General features: G+C 37.9%; 1 protein-coding gene across 5 annotated transcripts in view; it reads right to left on the bottom strand.

The window, feature by feature from the left end:
* Positions 1–19,264, bottom strand: part of SPIN1 (spindlin 1) — a 47,479-nt gene extending 28,215 nt beyond the window's left edge. For 2 of the 5 annotated variants that reach the window (XM_026703928.2, XM_026703923.2), the window contains exons 1-2: positions 19,071–19,264; positions 12,995–13,054 (exon numbers count right to left, since the gene is read on the bottom strand). The gene's annotated coding sequence lies outside the window, so the exon portion shown is untranslated. Of the gene's footprint in view, positions 1–12,994; positions 13,055–18,119; positions 18,398–19,070 lie in introns of those variants that run through there. The other 3 variants (XM_087926847.1, XM_087926846.1, XM_026703925.2) reach the window with 3 other exon arrangements.
* Positions 19,265–19,963: the final 699 nt, after the last annotated feature.

Here is a 19,963-nt window from a genome sequence, read left to right as displayed (position 1 = left end):
TTGACTTAGAGACTAACAAGAGTATATTACAAGTCTATTGAGGTGTCCAATATTTCAGCTTTATTCTCTCTTCACAAAGAAGAGGGAGCTATTGAGATATTGGAACACTGTTATCATGTCACCCTATATCCTTTTTATTACACTAGACATACCCAAATCCAGCAACTATTCATTTTTTTTAACCTTCAGTCCTCTAATAATCTTTGTTGCTCTTCTCTGCACTCTTTCTAGAGTCTCAACATCTTTTTACATTGTGGTGTCCAAAACTGGATGCAGTATTCCAAGTGTGGTCTTACCGAGACATTATAAAGTGGTATTAAAACTTCACGATCTTGATTCATCCCTCTGTTAATGCAGCCTAGAACTGTGCGGGCTTTTTTGGCAGTTGAAACATACTGCTGGCTCATATTTAAGCGACTGTCCACTAGGACTCCAAAATCCCTTTCAAGTTACTATTGAACAAGGTACCACCTCCTATATCTCTGCATTTGGTTTTTCTTGCCTAAATGTAGAACTTTTCATCATTGAATTTCATTTTGTTAGAATAGCACCCAGCGTTCAAGTCGGTCAAGGTCCTTCTGTATCTTAAGCCTATCTGCAGTGTTGGCTATTCTTGCCAGCTTGGTGTCACTTGCACATTTCATGAGTTCCCCATCTATTCCCTCACCAAATCATTGATGAAGATGTTGAAGAGTACTGGGCCTAAAACAGAGCCTTTGGGGATCCCAATGCATTCTTCTCTCCATGTAGATGTAGTTCCATTGAAAAGTACACAATGAGCGTGGTTATTCAGCCATATGAATCCATCTGGTGGTGATGCTGTCTAACCCACTTTTTATCTTATCAAGTCATAGGTTGTGGTCTACTTTATCAAATGCCTTATTGTAATCCAAATAAACTATATCCACAGCATTTCTCTGGTCCACTAATTTTGTTACTTTGTCAAAGAATGCAATAAGATTTGCCTGGCATGATGTTTTTGACAAAGCCATGTTGACTTTTGATTTTGTTTGCCTTCATTGAAACTAGGCATCACAGATGTTTTCTCTCAGTTTGTTGTTACTCTTTGTAAGATTTATTTTCTTGAATTCATGCAGCCTATGTAACCAAATGTATCTTTGGAATTAATTTGTATTTATTAATATTCTCAATTCTCAATCCTCAATTATTAATATTCACAACAGATTTCCAATCTATTTATAAACTTTATTTTAAAAAAGAGATTATTTCTAATGCCTAATTCTCACTATATAATCCATACTATCTAATGTATTCCTATCTATTCATTAAGATCTAGAAAAAAGACCTTTTACTGCATCCCATAAGTGGCCAAGATACTGCTAAGGATCTATTATCTATGAATATTATATTATATTTAGCAAAGCAGAATTTAAGCAAATACACTGCTCAAAAAAATAAAGGGAACACTTAAACAACACAATGTAACTCCAAGTCAATCACACTTCTGTGAAATCAACCTGTCCACTTAGGTAGCAACACTGATTGACAATCAATTTCACATGCTGTTGTACAAATGGAACAGACAACAGGTGGAAAGCATAGGCAGATAGCAAGACATCCCCAATAAAGGAGTGGTTCTGCAGGTGGTGACCACAGACCACTTCTCAGTTCCTATGCTTTCTGGCTGATGGTTTGGTCACTTTTGAGTGCTGGCGGTGCTTTCACTCTAGTGGTAGCATGAGACGGAGTTTACAACCCACACAAGTGGCTCAGGTCATGCAGCTCATCCAGGATGGCACATCAATGCGAGCTGTGGCAAGAAGGTTTGCTGTGTCTTTCAGCGTAGTGTCCAGAGCATGGAGGCACTACCAGGAGACAGGCCAGTACATCAGGAGACGTGGAGGAGGCTGTAGAAGGGCAACAACCCAGCATCAGGACCACTAACTCCGCCTTTGTGCAGGGAGGGACAGGAGGAGCACTGCCAGAACACTGCAAAATGACCTTCAGCGGGCCACAAATGTGTACATGGCTGCTCAAACAGTCAGAAACAGACTCCATGAGGGTGGTATGAGGGCCCAACGTCCACAGGTGGGGGTTGTGCTGACAGCCCAACACCGTGCAAGATGTTTGGCATTTGCCTGAGAACACCAAGATTGGCAAATTCGCCACTGGCACCCTGTGCTCTTCACAGATGAAAGCAGGTTCACACTGAGCACCTGTAACAGACATGACAAGGTCTGGAGACGCTGTGGAGAACATTCTGCTGCCTGCAACATCCTCCAGCATGACCGGTTTGGCAGTGGGTCAGTAATGGTGTGGCGTGGCATTTCTTTAGTGGGTCGCACAGCCCTCCATGTGCTCGCCAGAGGTAGCCTGACTGCCATTAGGTACCGAGATGAGATCCTCAGACCCCTTGTGAGACCATATGCTGGTGCGGTTTGCCCTGGGTTTCTCCTAATGCACGACAGTGCTAGACCTCATGTGGCTGGAATGTGACAGCAGTTCCTGCAAGACGAAGGCATTGATGCTGTGGACTGGTCCGCCCGTTCCCCAGACCTGAATCCAACTGAGCACATCTGGGACGTCATGTCTCGCTCCATCCACCAATACCACATTACACCAGAGACTGTCCAGGAGTTGAAGGATGCTTTAGTCCAGGTATGGGAGGAGATCCCTCAGGAGACCATCTGCCACCTCATCAGGAGTATGCCCAGGCATTGTAGGGAGGTCATACAGGCACATGGAGGCCACACACATTACTGAGCCTCATTTTGACTTGTTTTAAGGACATTATATTAAAGTTGGATCAGCCTGTAGTGTTTTTTTCCACTTTAATTTTGAGTGTAACTCCAAATCCATGGGTTGCTAAATTTGATTTCCATTGATAATTTTTGTGTGATTTTGTTGTCAGCACATTCAACTATGTAATGAACAAAGTATTTAATAAGAATATTTCATTCATTCAGATCTACGATGTCTTATTTTTGTGTTCCCTTTATTTTTCTGAGCAGTGTATATAAAGCTGATTTTTAGGATCAGCAGGGGAAATAGGGGTTTATTGTATCACCAATTTTGTTCAATTTGTATGCTGAAGTGATCTTTTAGAAGTTAGATCTGGAACTGCCTAATGTTGGAATGAAGACTTTGGGAAGAACAATAAATGAGGTACACAAATCATATAATACCATTGGTTGAAAATAATGGAAAATGTGATCTGGAAAATCAAGGATGAAAGAGAAAAAATAGGATTGTCTTAACTTTGGGAAAACAAAGATAATGACAATAGCTGCAGACATGAGATATTTAAAATGAACAAGGAAGAAATTGAATTGGTTAGAGAAGTTATCTTCTTTAAATCAAAAACTGTTCTACTCCTGAAATCAAATGCAGGATAACCTTAGGCCACTCTGCAATGGTTAATATGAATAAGATCTGGAAAAGCATATATATATAAAAGTGAAATACCACTCATGCATTATCACAAAATCTCCAGAACCCTAAAGCCTACATACTTGAAATTTGGCATGTATGTTCCTCTTGGCTTCTAGGTGCTTACTAAGAAAGGATTTTTCAAAATGACCATCAGAGCATTAGTATTTCATGTATTAATATTAACATGCTCTTGACGCTAAGGAATTCAACTCCCTCTCCCCACCTGAAATCTGTTCCAAATGCAAAACACAAGCAGAGGAGAGGAGTTTCAGTTTCAGTTTCACTTTCACAGCAGTAATCAGCTTTAGTACAAAACAGTTGAGCTAAGCCAGGGCCAGGCTCCCTGCTGTCTCCTTGCTCACATAGCAAATACTGTTTCAGTTTCCAAACAGCCCTCAACTCTAACACACTGACAGGGACGCCTGCCAAATGAATACTGATGGATGCTGGTAGGCAGAGACAGAATTTATTTTCCTTCCCCAAAACTAAGTTGATCACATAGTTTCGAAGCAAAGCATGGGTGTCCAGATAGTATTGATATAAATACAAAAAGCGGAGTGGTTAAGGCAATAATCTTTCCTATAATGATGTATGGTTGTGAGAGTTAGACACCAAGAATGGCTGATCGAAGAATTTACACTTTGAACTATGGTGATGGCATAAATTATTGCATATACAATGGACAGCCAGAGCAATCAAAGAGAAGTGCTGAATTATATAAAACCAGTCAATTCACTAGAAGCCAAAATCACAAGACTACTTTGGCCATGTTGTAGGAAACTGCCGATGATACGGCACACTGATCTTGGCGGAAGACACTGACCTTTCCCTGTTCTATCACTGACCTTTCTATGTTCTATTAAAAGTAAAAAGATTTTTCCCCTCAGATTCTGATCTGTGCTATTTTAGAGTAAAAATGTTTCCTCAAGAAACTAACACGCAGTCAACTATATGCCACACATAACATACCTGCATGCTTAGAAGCTTACTTACATTAGCCAATTACAGCATTGTTACTATGCTGCTATCCCTGGGATAAACCAATCATTGGGCTTGTATGTATAAGTAAATTTCCGTATTTAGAATATATAATAAACACGGTTGAGAAAAGAGGAATTCTTCTTGGCTCGGACTACACTTGACTCAGAGATCTTTGATTGCAACACCATGTTATGCATGCCAATTCATTGGAGAAATCAATGATGCTAGGAATGGCTAGTGGAACAGGAAAAGAAAAAAAAGGGCAAAGACAATGGCTTGGTAAAATCAAAACTGATACAAAAATGAACATCCAACAACTGAAAACTGTGCTTGTACAGGGTAACATGTAGAGAGCACTTGCCTATTAACTCGCCAAGAGCTAGACAACAGTTACAAAAATAAACAAATATTACCACAAGGGGTTTCTAAATTGAGTTGTTAGAACCACAATGCTTCCGTTTTACATAAACTTTGCTAAAGGGGTGATTTTGAAGCACGAAAAACCACGAGTATATATGGAAAGAACGCCCCCCCCCCCCAAAAAAAACCTAATTCAACTCTCACTGATTAATTATTCCATTTTATATGTTGAAGGAAAGAGACAGGTGTACCTTTTGGAAAATATTTGGAAAATATTGGAAGATATTTGGAAAATATTTTAGATATTATTAAGTTAGATTGCTATTCAGATAACAAAACTGGAGCACTCATCTGTCAGGGAAAATCCCTTCATGAAGGGATTTCATATATGGGATGCCTATACTTAACATATTGTTAACTATATTTCATAGTTTGATAACTTTGCCAAAGACATAGGTATTAGTTCAGGAACGAAACATCCTAGAAATAAGCTTAATGAGCCTTTAGGCAAATTAGAGATCAGTTATTTCAAAGACAAAACACTTGAGAATATTGATATACAGAGGATGAACCACATAACCAGACTTAAAGACATCAGATAGGAAATTACAATAGGCTTAAGTAAAATAAGATAGTAACATTTACCATGATAGCTGTCTGTTATTTGATTTTAGTTCAAGGCAATGCTGCACTCATCAAAAGAAAAACTTGAGTCAGTATCTTGTGCAGTAGATAGGTGGTCCATGACTTATGACTGGTCATTTAGCAACCACTTAAAATTACAATGAACTCCATAAAAGCTACTTATGATCTACATTCAAAGTTCTGGCAGTTGTGTCCCCCTACCCCCAATAAATGACTGCATTTGGGGCACTTGGTAGTCAGCCTGCATTTACAGCCATTCCACGTCCCACTGTCATGTAAGTACAATTTACATTTTTGCCAGAAACCTCCAGTTTCTGGCAAAAATGCCCAATAGCAAACAATGGGTTTACTTAATGACTGTGGTGTCTTTTTAACAACCACCGCAAAAATAGGTGGTTGGGTGTGACCACATGGTGATCTGCTTTATCAGTCACAAGTTATGATCAAAATTAGAGGCTCAATTATGGCCATAAGTGGAGGACTACTTGTATAGCAATTTCTACTTTGTTTATTCTTTGGCAATTTTAGAACACAAAATACTACTTGCTAATAATTCAAGTTACTAATCACAGAATAAAGTCCAGGTTTACAGAAACTTGATTTCTTTTTGAAATATTTACTATACGAACTGTATTTCAAATATATCAGGATTCAACTTGGGCCTCATTTGATATTATACAACTTTCTTCCCTGTTCTCAGTCCTTTGCTCTTGGCTTTCTTCTGTCTAGTTAAGATTTCATCCTTTAGTTTTGGTAGTTTTATCTACATCCATTTTCTGTTTCTCTTGGGATATATTTGGTTCTATAAAAGTAAAATAAAGTTATATTTCTATAAAAAACTATTTTTGTTCGCCCTTATACTTGGCTTCCCAAAGACTTGTTGATTAAGATACATGTAACATAATTCTTCCATAGTTATCTGTGAAGATATTCTCATCCTTCTGCTGTCTTTAACATAGCATCTTTTCCAACTCATGTCTAGCTATGTTAGATTTTTAGTTTTAGAAATATCATGCTATCCATGCTAGATTACCTTTTATACAATTAAGATAATTTTAATCTCTTACCTAGTCTTTTTTGCACGTCATTATTTCTAATGTCAAAACAGAATATATGCATACCTCTGTGTTATCTGTGATGGCAGTTAATCGAATGGAAAACAGAATCTTCCAGTATTCTTTTTCAGAAACATGGTCTGCTCACCAGAAAGAGGAATCATTTTTCTTGTGCATGTATCATGGTAATCATAACTATTATTTTTTAATTGACAATATGGCCATTGCATGTATGTGTACCTACAAAGCGGGGAGGGGTTCACTCAGAAACACCCTTATCAATACATATTCTATGGTTGTACACATTTGGAAAAATATATTTTAAATGAGTTATTGCCTAAGCATCCCTTTCAGACTGATACCTTGATTAAAGAGATTAAATTCAACCAGTTTCATGAACTGGTTTTGTGAGCTTGCCACAGGAATGCATAATTTAGAAATGTCAATTTTAATTTTATAAACTGAGTTTTATAATGTTTAGAACAAGATTATCATCTTAGGCTGTTGGTTTGAGCTCCGAGCTTGGCAATTTTGTTGCAAATGTTTCATCACCATTGGAGGAGACATCATCAGTGCATTTTGAATTGAGCTTGTCTGTCAGAACTGTCTGAACAAACAACAGACTAATTTGCATCTCATAAAAGGGTATTTAAAAACTTATGTTCCAAGAACAATAATAGATATATTGGAATATTATGAAAAGCATCCAGGAAGCCAAATGGCTTTGGTCTTCCTGAATGCACAAAAGGCCTTTGACAATTTAAATTGGGACTTTATGAAAAAGCAGATTAATTTGATAGATTTTGGAGATAATTTCGTAAAAATATTGAATGCAATCTGTGCCACACAAAAGGCCAATGTATTATTAAATGGAGAAATTATCAAATCATTAGAGATAAGGAAGGGGGTCAGACAGGGATGTCCACTTTCACCTCTGCTTTTTATAACTATTTTGGAAACTTTGCTGGATACAATTAGATTAAATAAGGAAATTAAAGGAATTAAAATTAAAAACCAAGAATATAAATTACAAGCCTTCGCAAATGATATGGTTTTTGTCATGGAAGACGCAATATGCTCAGGACCAGTTTTACTAAATGAAACAGACAAATTCAGTAACTTAGCAAGATTAAAAATTAATAAGGAAAAAACCAAAATGTTAGTTAAAAACATAACAAATAGTAAACAAAAAAAATTGGAAGAAAAGATGAGATTACAGATTGTAAATAAAATTAAATATTTAGGAATCTGGTTAAGAGCTAGAACATTAAATCTGCGAGAGGATAATTATACTAAATTACTGAAACAGATTGAAAAGGACTTGGAAAATTGGAATAAGATGCAAATTTCATTATTAGGTAGAATAGCAACAATCAAAACGAATGTTCTACCTAAAATATTATATTTATTTCAAACAATCCCAATATTGCTGGACAAAAAAATTCTTTAAAGATTTAGATAAAATTGTAATGAAATTTATCTGGGCAAAGAAGAAAACAAGAATTAAAAAAAAATTATTTACAAGACAATAAAACCAGGAGCGGATTCGGACTACCTGTCTAGGAGACATATTATAGAGCAGCGGCATTAGTGTGGATAAAAGATTGGATTGACTTAAGGAATAACAGGATTTTACAATTGGAGGAACATGATTTACAGCTAGGCTGGCATTCATTTTTATGGAACCCAAATAGTAAAAACAATTTATATTTTACCAGACATGTATTCTGAAAGTCTTTAATTAAAATTTGGACTGAAATAAGAATCATTGCACTAAAATCCCGAGGTGGTTCTCAATGATGGAGGCAATGTTCCATTTAAACACGATGGATATCAGTGAAAAACTTAAATACTACCAAATATTAGATAGCAAGGGAAGAATAAAATGAAACAGAAACTAGAATTACAAGAGATAGCTATTGATAACTGGTCATATTTTCAAATAAAATTGAGATACAACAAAGACGTAAAAGAATATGGAATTGAGGTAAAAGATACATATTTGGATAAAATACTTCTAAATCCTGAGAAAAGCTCAATTTCCAAATTATATAATTATCTATTAGAATATGAAATGGCCTAGAAAATTGTGAAAGTCCCATGTTGGCTTGGGAAAAAAACTTTGGTTGTAGCATTGATCTGGATGACTGGGAAGAAATCTGGCAGAAAAATTTGACACTAACCAAATCAGTAGCACAGAAGGAGAATTTATACAAAATGATGTACAGATGGCATCTGGCGCCCTCCAGATTGGCCAAAATATTTCCAACAGCCAATCCTTGCTGTTGGAAATGTAAAGGGAAATTTGGTACATACTTTCATTCATGGTGAACTTGTCCTGAGATAAAGAAATACTGGCTAAAAATAAAAACATGGATAGAAGAAATTATAGAGAGTGGGCTGGAGTGGAAACCGGAACTATTTTGTTGGGAATGATTAAAGGGGACTACCCTGCTAAAGTAAAATATCTGACCATCCATTTATTAACTGCGGCACCTATCTCACTAGCACAATATTGGAAAAACCCAAATGCACCACCAATACAGGTTGTGATTCAGAAAACATATGAATGTGCCCAACTGGAGAGTCTTACGCTTAAAATTAACGGGAAGGAGGATACAGATTATTACCGGATATGGGATAAATGGCATAAGTGGGTAGACAATAAAAGGGGAAATATATAAATGAACCTAAGATACAAATTATATCCAGTGATTCATAATATATTAAGTACAATTAAAGGTTTTAAATCTTTTTCTTTGTTACTATTATTAGTATTAGCTATTTATAATATTTTTGTGTTTATTAGTTAAAAAACATGAATTAGTAATAGAAAAGTGGTTATAATCCAATGTGAAAATAAATGGAGTATATTGTGAATTATTTAGTACTTAGCATGTGATAAGGTGTGAATATGTGACTAGTACTAGCCAATAATGATTTTTAGGACTCACCAAATTCGACAACAAATGTAAAAAACTATGTGTCATTATTGTTTCTGTATTTTTGAAATTGTACATTTTTAAATTTGTAAATAAAATTGTTTTTAAAACTTTAAAAAAAAATAAAAACTTGTATTCTGACAGACAAGCACAATTTAAAGCGCACTGACGATGTCTCCTCAAATGGTGAGGGAACATTTGCAAATTGCCAAGCTCAAAGCTCAAACCAACAAACTAACTAGCAACCCGAACTATTAATATTCAAACACATTTCAAGATTATCATTTATTTATTAAATTTATATCCTGCTCATCTCAGTTTGCTATCACGTCTTGAGAATATCAAAATTGAACAAATGCCTATAACATTTACACTTAGTTCCTAATTTGGGAGTTTGGGGTAAAGGCCAAAAATGAGAAATGAATAATGAATAATAAAGGAAGATTGGATCAAATATAATTGTGTTAATGTTGTTATAGTTGAAAACAAACTGGCTTTGTATGGTCTGCCCAAAAGGCAGAATACCAAATTATTTTACAAATTTCCCAACAGGCTTCACAGATGAATAGAACTCACATGTATGAATCACATATAGATCATTATGTAGACTCTTCATTGCTGCTTAGCCTCCCTTAGGAAACCAAGCAGAATTTTGGTGCTAAGCATGAAGCAGGAAGAAACCACAGTTCTTACTAGAACTATTTAAACGCTACTGCTGGCAAATATCACCATCACCCAGCTTTTATCTAGGGGAGAGATATTACTCTTTGTGTACTGAACTAACCGCATACTTCATTCACTCACTCATGCATATAAGCTATGCATTATTTCAATAACATACATGCATGTGACCAGCAGGTTTATTAAAGCCAGGTAAGTGTCAAGTCTCTTTGCTCATATAGAAAGCTTAAGAGTAATTTCAAACTTTCAGGCTCAAGAGAATTATTGGACAAGAATTCTGTTCCCTGTTGTGGAGAAAGTTTATTTCAGTGAGCCAGTCAAGTCCTCTGGAACAATACATTTGATTTTACTCTCCCATCTGGTACTGTTTTCTTTTACACCCATCAATAGCAATCAAGCATCCTCAATTCTCACTGCATTAATTCTGAGATTCCCATTCTCTTAAACTTCCTCCTTCCCTAAAGGAAAATGCATAATGCAGTAAAGATTTTGCCTCACAATATTGGAATTAGAAAAAGATGATTTATTGATTTTCTCAAGCTCCTAAAATTTCATGCAGAAAATTTTGAAAATCTAAAACAATATTTGTTAAATTTGTGTGGTCCTTTTTATTTGAGTTCAAGGCTGTGTGTATTCCCCCCTCCCCTATTTTTCCTTACAACTTCCCTGAGAGATAGATTGGGCTGAGTCGAAGTACCTGGTGCCAGGTAATGCACTGAACTTCTGTGGTTGATGATCTTCTAAGTGCAAGTCTAGCAACTTCACCATTGTATCACACTGGCAAAGGGGTTTTTTTGTTAATAATTTTATTGAGATTTTAATGTAGTAAAAATGAATACAAACTAAACTAGAAGAAACAAAAAGAACAATTAAAATTCAAAAGATACAGAAAATAACAAAGAGAAAAAAACTATAGAAGAAAAAATTATAGACAGTCCTTGGGTTAAGAACAAGTACCACTTCTAAGTGTGCCTTTAAATTGAATTTGTATGTAAAGTTGGAACTCATGAACAGACTATCTATTATTAAAAATGGCAGATAGAATTCTCTCTTTTCATGAATTGCTGAAAACGGACCGTATATTAAAATCACACTGCTTCAGCAGCTCATGAAAACACTTCACACTTTCAGCAGTTCATCAGCTCAGGGAAGAACATGTTGTTTTTAATAACAGACAGCCTATTTGTAAGTACAAGTTATCAGAAAGTTGGACATTCTTAACCCAGGGACCTCCTTTAAAAGAAAAATGCAAAAAGAGACATTAATAAAGAACTGGCTTTTAACCTTCATCAACACTAAACATAAGCTAATATACAGTACTTTTAACACTGTTAAAATTACAAAAAAAAAATACTCCTTTTTCTCTACATAGTCTTTTATCTATATGTAATCCAGAAATCATCATCTTTTCTATCCTAGTTCAGCAAAAAGCCCATTAGCAGTTACAAGAAATATCAAAAATTTTATTTTTGGTCAAGTAGACTATCTACCTTTATATTCTTTCTTTTTGTTCTGCACAACTTAGACCTTTAAATCATTCTTACAGCATCCCAGGTTTTGATCTTTCACTTCTCTTTAGCATTTAAAAGATTTTGAAACTTTCATCAGACTACTTTCTAAATTCCCTAAAAAGCCATCATCCAGGATTTCTTGTTGCAGCTATTCTATCTCCAAATCTTTTGCGTTTATATTTTCCTATTTTGGTAATTATTGTTGTCTTCCATGCCTTCACACTCTGTAACATCTATGTCAGGTACTTTTTGTTTTAAAAATGTTCTCATCATCTTCATTAAAATCTACATCCATTCTGAGACATTAATTATTAATATTTCAGTCTGTGTATCTAAAAACTTTTTTAGGATAAGAAAAAAGTTATAGCTGGCTTATCTATTTTAACCTTTTTTCTGCCTGGTTCTTGAGTTTCTTCTACTGTCCATTTGCAACTTTCATCAAGTCTCAGTCCCTAATATGGGTTTATTTCCATTTTAGTAATTTCCCACAAGTATATTATTTAATTCTATATTCGCTTTTCATATCTTAAAGCAAAGACAACCAATAATCCAAATACGTGTCCAATATATGTTATTCTTAAATCAAAATCCTTTATTTATGAAAAAACATTATTTTAAATTATCTCTATTTAAAAATTATAAATCCAAAGAAGGTAAAATTCAACAGGTATCAAATTAAACTTCCATTTTGAAGTTCTGTAATAAAATGTTTAAATTGAGCATTTCTAAATGTTATTAAAAAGTATCTAGTTTAATGTCCTTATGAAAGGCTTTGCTGCTGCTGCTGCTGCTGCAAACAAAGATGAGGTCTCCCTTGGAACCTTGTGCTCAAATCTACCACTGTTTTAGGGTCTCCTCACTAGGAGCTGCCATGCAGAGTATTCATGGCGATCTCCAAATCTCTTGAGAGATTTGAAAGACAAATCTGCCAATCTTTTGTTCTTTACAGTGGTCATCATTTCTCTCATCTGCAGAGATGCCTACAGTCAACCATGACTCACATTGGAGGCACAGATTGGCAACGTTGTTAGATAAAGAGTTTGGCACAATGAGATTTTTTATCTTACTTTCTACTAAAAGGAATATTTCCTAAGCAGAATTCACTTTAAGGAGATACCTATTAGCACTGTTCATGTACTTTGAGTAAGAGAGTCAAACTTTGATTTATAAATCTGAATTTATAGGATGATACCAGGTATTAGGGGTATCACTTAAATCTTATACTATGATTGTTAAACCAAAGCTCCAGAATTTCATATTATCTTGGTCTCTTCCATAGACCTCTTGATCTCTCCCTTTATACTGGCTTTCTATGTGCATCCAGTCAAAGCAGAACCACCACAGAGCATCGCACTTAAGTTAGAATGTAATAATGTCCCATATTTTAAAGCTTAGTTAAGAAAATTATGAATAGCATTTTACTTACTTAAAAAACACATTGACCTCCATTAGATGGACAGCCTGGGATTTGCTTCCCTTTTTTGACCTATAAGTGAAAATATGTATAGTTTAATCCCAATGCTATTATATGTGAATGACTTTGGATCAATGAACATATCTCATTAAATATGTCAACCTGATGCTCCTTTTTATCTAATGTTTAGAATATATTAGGTGAGAAATTATCTTGGTCTAAATGTTACTGAAGTGTTTACATGACAACTTACATGAAGAAAATGGTCACATTCCTTGTTAATGTTACTCATCCCTCTACTTTTTCAGGGCCTTTCAAACTTTCCAATAATATTGCTTCATATGACAAAAATGATTGAATGAGTGTGCAACAACTACTTTTTGAGGTTTATTCTATAAAATGAAATTACAAGTAGTTTTTGCCAGGAGCACTCACAAAATATGATACATTCCCAAGGTCAATTGAAATCCTCACTTTGAAAAATATTGCACAAATCTAGAAATTTTTTTTATAGAATTGCATTACTTCCTCAGGTTATCTAGGCGCTATATCATGGTTAAAAAAATAGTATTTAGCACGCTCTTTCAGAAAAGTAGCATTGAGATCTCTTTCCCTGTCTTATAAGTAAATACAAATGTTACTACAGCCCTGAAAGTATTCTAGTGTGCTCCAGGAAAACCATTTTTGAAAAACCACTTTTGGATGATCAAGTTATATGTTTAATCTGATCTCATTCCAGTCTGCAAGCCAATCAAGCTTGCAAGAACAGGTAACCAAACCATGTCCATCTTTTTTTCTTTTCAAAGTCTAAATAGCAATGGCACTTAAGACTTATATACCGCTTTACAGCCCTCTCTAAGTAGTTTACAGAGTCAGCATATTGCCCCCAACAATTTGGGTCCTCATTTTACCCACCTCGGAAGGATGGAAGGCTGAGTCAACCTTGAACCTGGTTAGATTTGAACTGCCAAACTGCAGGCAGCCCGCAGTCAGAAGTAGCCTGCAGTACTGCACTCTAACCACTGTACCACCCTGGTTAAAAACATCTTAAAATGTATGTATGTATGTATGTATGTATGTATGTATGTATGTATGTAAACTTTTAGGTAGCAAATTGCTGCCTATATATATAAGAATTCACTGTTTAGACAGTGCAAGAAAATAGTTTTGGGGATCAGACTTCCAGCAGTGTGCCAAGCAAAGGTACTGTTTGCGTTTCTAAATCAACAGGTGGTATATAGTATACTTGCTATAAGGCATGCACATAAACATTACAACACATTGTCACCCTCTAAAAGGGATGGATGATTCAAAATAAAAATCAAAACCATTCTATGATTTCCTTTCTTCTCCCATCATTATTTTTAAACTAAACAATTTTGATATTGTAGAAGGACAACTTTTTCATCTACTTTTCAACAGCTCAAGTACTTGACCTAGCTAGGTAAAGCACTTTTTAGATTTTACTATCCTTTTTTCAAAGAACAACTTAGCATAATAAAAGGATCTAAATATGCATGGAATGGGAAGGGGGCCTCTGGGGTTGTTAGAAAGAAACAAAAAAAATCAACATCATTTTATTGTTTTCTAGAAAAAAGAAATCTGATAATCCTATATTAATAAAGAGGCAATTCCCCTTGAAATCTAAAGGTCCACTTTTCCCTTCTGTACAGTTTGTTGATTGGTATTATCCCTTTTAAGGTAGTTCAGACAGCAAACCAAAGCTCTATCAACACTACATTTACTATAAGGTTACAGTAACAAAATATTGCAAATCTGAAAGCATTGCCCCAATCCCGTCTCTACTTTCCAGAAAACTAAGTAAAGTCATCAGTTTGTCCACTTTCTCCATCATCATCCCTCCTTTGCCTAGCTTGCAGCTATTCAATCTATTGCCCATGGTTATTCTCACAGTTCCATTACACCTGATTTCAGAGGTTTAGTGCTCTACACAAGGATCTAGAAACTGTCTTGTGTTCTCTTTGTAAAAGGCCTTAATGTCCTTATCTTTCGGTATCTCTGATTATACCCTATCCCCACCACCTAACTGAGGGAAAATAACACCCAAGAGGTGAGCTTATAGAGGATGACTGAGATACTTTTACTGGGAGCCATGAAATCTGACAACTGCAATGTTGTTAGCAACTTATCAGGATGACTGAGAACAAAAGGAACACACTGTAATATATTTCAACTCAAGGCTTTGTTTAACATTATTTAAAGCTAGTTTTGTCTAGCATGTGAAAAAGGATAAGTGTGAAAATAAGGTAGCATGAAATTATGACCAAAGTAATAATAAGCACAGTTAAAAACACTGCCTGAAGCACCATGAATAAAGCATTAAACTAATCTCAAGAGTCTTAAAAGGAGCACTCTTCTGTTCAAGGAGAAGAGACTAAATTGTTTACTGTTTACAATATGTTGTATATAAATTATATAAATATGAAATATCCCAGAGCTGGTTTCCTATCATTCATAGGAAACAAAAATCTTTGCCATGCCATTGCTTCTTTTACTTATTTGGATAATTCTGAGGCCTAGTAAAAACAATAAGTTGGCTCATGATTGTATGGAACAATCTCAATAAATAGTGTTACTATCAGAACATAGCAATGTGAAAGGTTGTGGCTTTATGGTGATTGATATCTTTTGGTTCCTTTAAAACATAGGAATTTTGGTAAGTAAATGTGTCTGTTCCCTCAATATGCCTTTCAATAAAAGGGCTGCCCCTAGTATTATGCCACTCCTGGCTCTGTCCTCTAAGCCCCATTAGCTTCAAGTGAGGAAGTAATAGATTGATATATAGTTCTGCTCATTTTAGGGTATAGTCAGGCAGTAGAACAGGAGTATTCCATTGTAGAGGTTTAAACTTGCTTTAGGGATTAAATACTGTAAATCTTGGAAATTATTTCATTAATTCAAGTTATTAAATAATATAATTAATAGAAACAGGGCAATGAAGTTATTGGGCTAACTTATTAAAGTAAAATGGTGACTTGGTAAAGGAAATTTATGCAGATACCTAAAACGTAGCTTTAACAGAACCTGTAGGAACAAACAATTTAAAGCTGCTCTTCCAACCAGCCCAACATGTACTCTTAATAGTTAAATGCAAATTCCTTCATATTCATGTTAACCTTTGTTTGCATTATTTGGATAAATGCAACTTCTACACAGCACCTCAGAATTGCTAGACAAGAATATAGTCAATAACAAAATTTACAAAAGGCAATAATGCAAGCTCCTATTTACTCAGAATAGTTACTGAGCAAATACTTTAGCTTGGTTCTCAATTTAGCCCAACTGTTGAAGAAAGAGCACCCACCCATCTAAGCTTTATAATTTTAAATCTATTCTGCTGTCTCCTTTAACTCATAAATAGCAAATATTTATATAAACAAGCCATAAGTCATAGTTTCTTAAAAGATACAATCTTTACAGAAACATCAAGCTGTCCGTTACAGAATAATCCTTAAATCAAATTACAAATTGTAAATCATGTTGTATCACTACAGCCATGTTAGATGAAATTCTGTTTTTCATCTGCAGATTCACAATATGTTCACAGTGAGATTCTATTTTACAGACTTTGTTCTAATGTTATTCACTCTATAATTTTAGAAGATATGAGGATTTTTATTAAAAGGAAATATGATAAACAATCTTCCCCCAAAAAATATGAGAGCACAATATAGTTGTGATCCTCACAATTAATTGATGGCTCTATCAAAAATATTGAAAATGGAGAGAAAAGGCCTTATGAAATATGTTATAACATCACTTTGAAAATATTTTATAAAATGATATGAATACACACTACTTAAGCTCCTGGTTAAAAAAATGTATCACTTAAGTAACAGAATTAATCCAAAAGCTTAAATTCCTAAAACAGTTTAAAAGTCCTACAAATTTATTTTCCAATTTTGTATTTATCGATCACTACAAAAAATAGAGTAAGTTTCTTAATGGTTATAGTCTTTTTATTAAAAAATATTCACCTTATAAATCATTTATGCAAAATTGAATAAAGGCATAAAATTTATCCTATTACAGTAAAGATTGAGAAAGATCCATACAAACAACAGCAAAATAGTTTTTATCAGTCACAATTTCCCACGGGAAGAACAAAATGAATCCCTGCAGTCATCCTTTAAAACTAAACAGTGATTATACTCAAGGTCTTTTCATTATCCTCCTCCCCCTCAAAAAAAGTTGGCTAAGTACAGGGGTGGGAAGAGCAATAGACAGAAGATTTTTTTTTAATGTTTGGCTCAAAACTGTTCTAAGTTTTATGCAAGCCAGAAGGGGGTGCTGTTATCTGCCCAAGGTTTGACTAGAGGTAAGGGGCAAAACAGTTTTGATAAAAAGTTTGTAACAGAGTATGTAACACAGAATGGTGAAGATACTTTGTTACGGGCTCCTATTTCAGGCCAGAGCCACAAGGGTTGAAAATTATTTTCGAAGTAACTACTGTAGTGGCAGTTCAAAGTTTTGTTTTTCACAAGGGCTTAGCTAGGAGATTAACACCTACATTAATTAGGAGGGAAATTAAAAAAAAACACTGCATAGCTTGTTTTAACAAAATGCTTTATGCGTGTTGCCTTTTATAGGATACGGTAATGAGGCCTATCCCTCCCACCTGCAAGAAATGGAATAGCTCTGAGCATTTTTGCTAACATAACACCCATCTAACCATCACTAATATTTTGGTGCATTGGCCTCCCTTCCCCCATAAACACATTCCAGATACACACATTCCAGCCCAGCTTCTCGGCAGAGGTTGCCCCCCTCCCCCTCAGGCCTCTCTTGGGCTTCCAGTTCATCATACTTTCACACCAACCCAAAGGGGGGGAAAAGCTTCAGTGGAAAAATCCTTCCGCCTGATAAGCAACCAGACAAAAATATACTGGGGGGAGGGAGGAGAGAGAGAAGACCAGCTTTCCTTTCCCTCTTTGACAGAGCGGGAGGGGAAATAAAAGAGAAGATAAAAGCAAAGAATACAAAGACTAAGATGCATACACGGAAAAGAAAGGAATTTTTTGGTGGGGGGAGGAGGGAGGGGAGCCCCGTCAGCCATGTTTCGCTTGTGTGTGTGCATAAGCATGTATGTGCCTGTCCATCCCCAGTATTTACAAACCTGCAGCTGCGGCAGCTCATGGAGTCTGTGAAGGAAAAAGAAGGGAGGGGAAAGAAAGGAGGGGGAGGAGAGGAAGAGCCACCAGGAAGGAAGGGAGAAAGGCAGAAAGAAAAGAGCGAAGGGAGGAGAGACGGGCAAAGCCAGCAAGCAGACAAAGGAACTCGGCAAAGCCTGACAAGACACACTCACTCTCACACACACACATACACACAACCGTAGCGTGAGGAAATGTGGAAATGTCTGCTTGCTTCCTGACACGGCGATTCAGCTCCCTTCCTCGGGGAGTGGAAAAGGGAGGGGGGGAAGCAAGCCCACTTTCCCGGGCACTACACCAACAGTTCTCCTCCCGCCCCCACCGCCGGCCCGAGGCAGCCTTCCCCATCTGCCCCCCCCGCGAACAAGAAGGAGACAATTCCCACGGCTCTTCGGGGGTGGGGAAGGGCCGAAGCGGGGAATCCGGGCGCCCCTCGAGGGCCCCCCGCCTGGCACACAATAGCGCGGAGGAACCAGAACGCCGAGGCGACGGGCGGGCTGGCGGGAGGTGGGGGGGGAAACGGGGAGACCGAAGCAGCGCTGGCGCCTCCCCAGAGGAGGAGCAATTAGAGCCGCCGCGCGAGGGAGGGGGCGGAGGGGTTGCTGCGCTCCCCGCCAAGGCCGCTGAGGGCTCCCCTCTGGCTCCGCTCCCGCTTTCTTCGGAGGGGAAAACAGTTTCCGGGAGGGAGGGGGGACCGAGGGAGAAGCGGAGGGGGGGAGGAGGAGCGGCGGCTCAGGCCCGCCGCGAATGAATAATAAATTAACTCCAGCCCCAGGAGAGGGGAGGGTAAGGGAGCGGCGCCTCCCCCACAGCGACTCCCTCCGGTTGTGGCCGGTACTGACTGGCCGAGCCAAGGGCGGCGCGGCAACTCCCGCCTCCCCCCTCCCTTCTCCTCCGCGCTCGCCTTCTCTCCTCACCTGCTGCCGGAGCCTCGTCCTTGGCGGCTTCCTCCGCCGCCTCCGCCTTCGCCCGGGCAGGCGTGAGGTGCCCGGCGGGGGGGTGGCGTAGGCGGTGGGGCCAGAGCTGCAGAAGCTTCGCCACCCCCGTTCGCCCGTCCAGGCCGCTCAGCTCCTCGGCGGCGGCTGCTGCGGCGGCTCCCCTTGTCTCGCTTGGCCCCCTCCTTCGCCGCCGCTGTTTAGCCCTCCTCTCTCTTGCCACATTGGGAGCCTCCCCTCTGCCTGCGCTCGAGCCGCTGCCAGTAGAGAGGCCTCCGCACCTTCCTGCCAAATAATGAGCCGCTCCAAACACGCGGCCCCGCCCTCCTCCGTTTTTTGCGGCGCGCAGGCGCACTGCCTCCCTTGAACTGCGACAGGAGAAAAGCGCCTGGAGCTCGTTCACCTCCCTCCTACTCCTTGATCCGGGAAGCTCAATGCTCGGCCGGCTGTGGCGGGGAAAGTTTGCCGGGTTCGGATAGCATCAGCGGCGCTGGGCCTAGGCTGGGGTGCCCTTGTGTGAGGCGGGTCCTCTGGCATTCCCCGCCTCCCCCGGAGCGATCCACGCAGCTAACTTCGTGTTGGCGTCCCTTCTTCTAGGTCTTATTTCAGGCAGCGAAGAAAAAAAGTCCATGTTAGCCCAGTCCAAGGTACCTGCGTTTTAGCGGTACCCTGGATTTCCCATAGAAAGCTGAAGTACGTCGTGATTTCTGCAGGCTCACGCATTTTCAGCGCAGATGGGAAAGCCTCTTGGGCAGAAATGAATGAGGTGTGCAAAAGTTGGCGTTTGAGGGGCTGATGGAAGCACTCTGTGCCATCAGCATTAAACTCAAACGTTTAAGAATTTATTCCAACTCCGTACTCTGGGACTGAAAAGT

Source organism: Pseudonaja textilis, chromosome 2 (genome assembly GCF_049901715.1).
Source record: "Pseudonaja textilis isolate UNSWEBS1 chromosome 2, rPseTex1.2, whole genome shotgun sequence".
In the NCBI taxonomy this organism is placed as follows: Eukaryota; Metazoa; Chordata; class Lepidosauria; order Squamata; family Elapidae; genus Pseudonaja; species Pseudonaja textilis.
The sequence above is the reverse complement of the archived record's forward strand: the minus strand, read 5'-3'. Positions and strand labels throughout refer to the sequence as shown.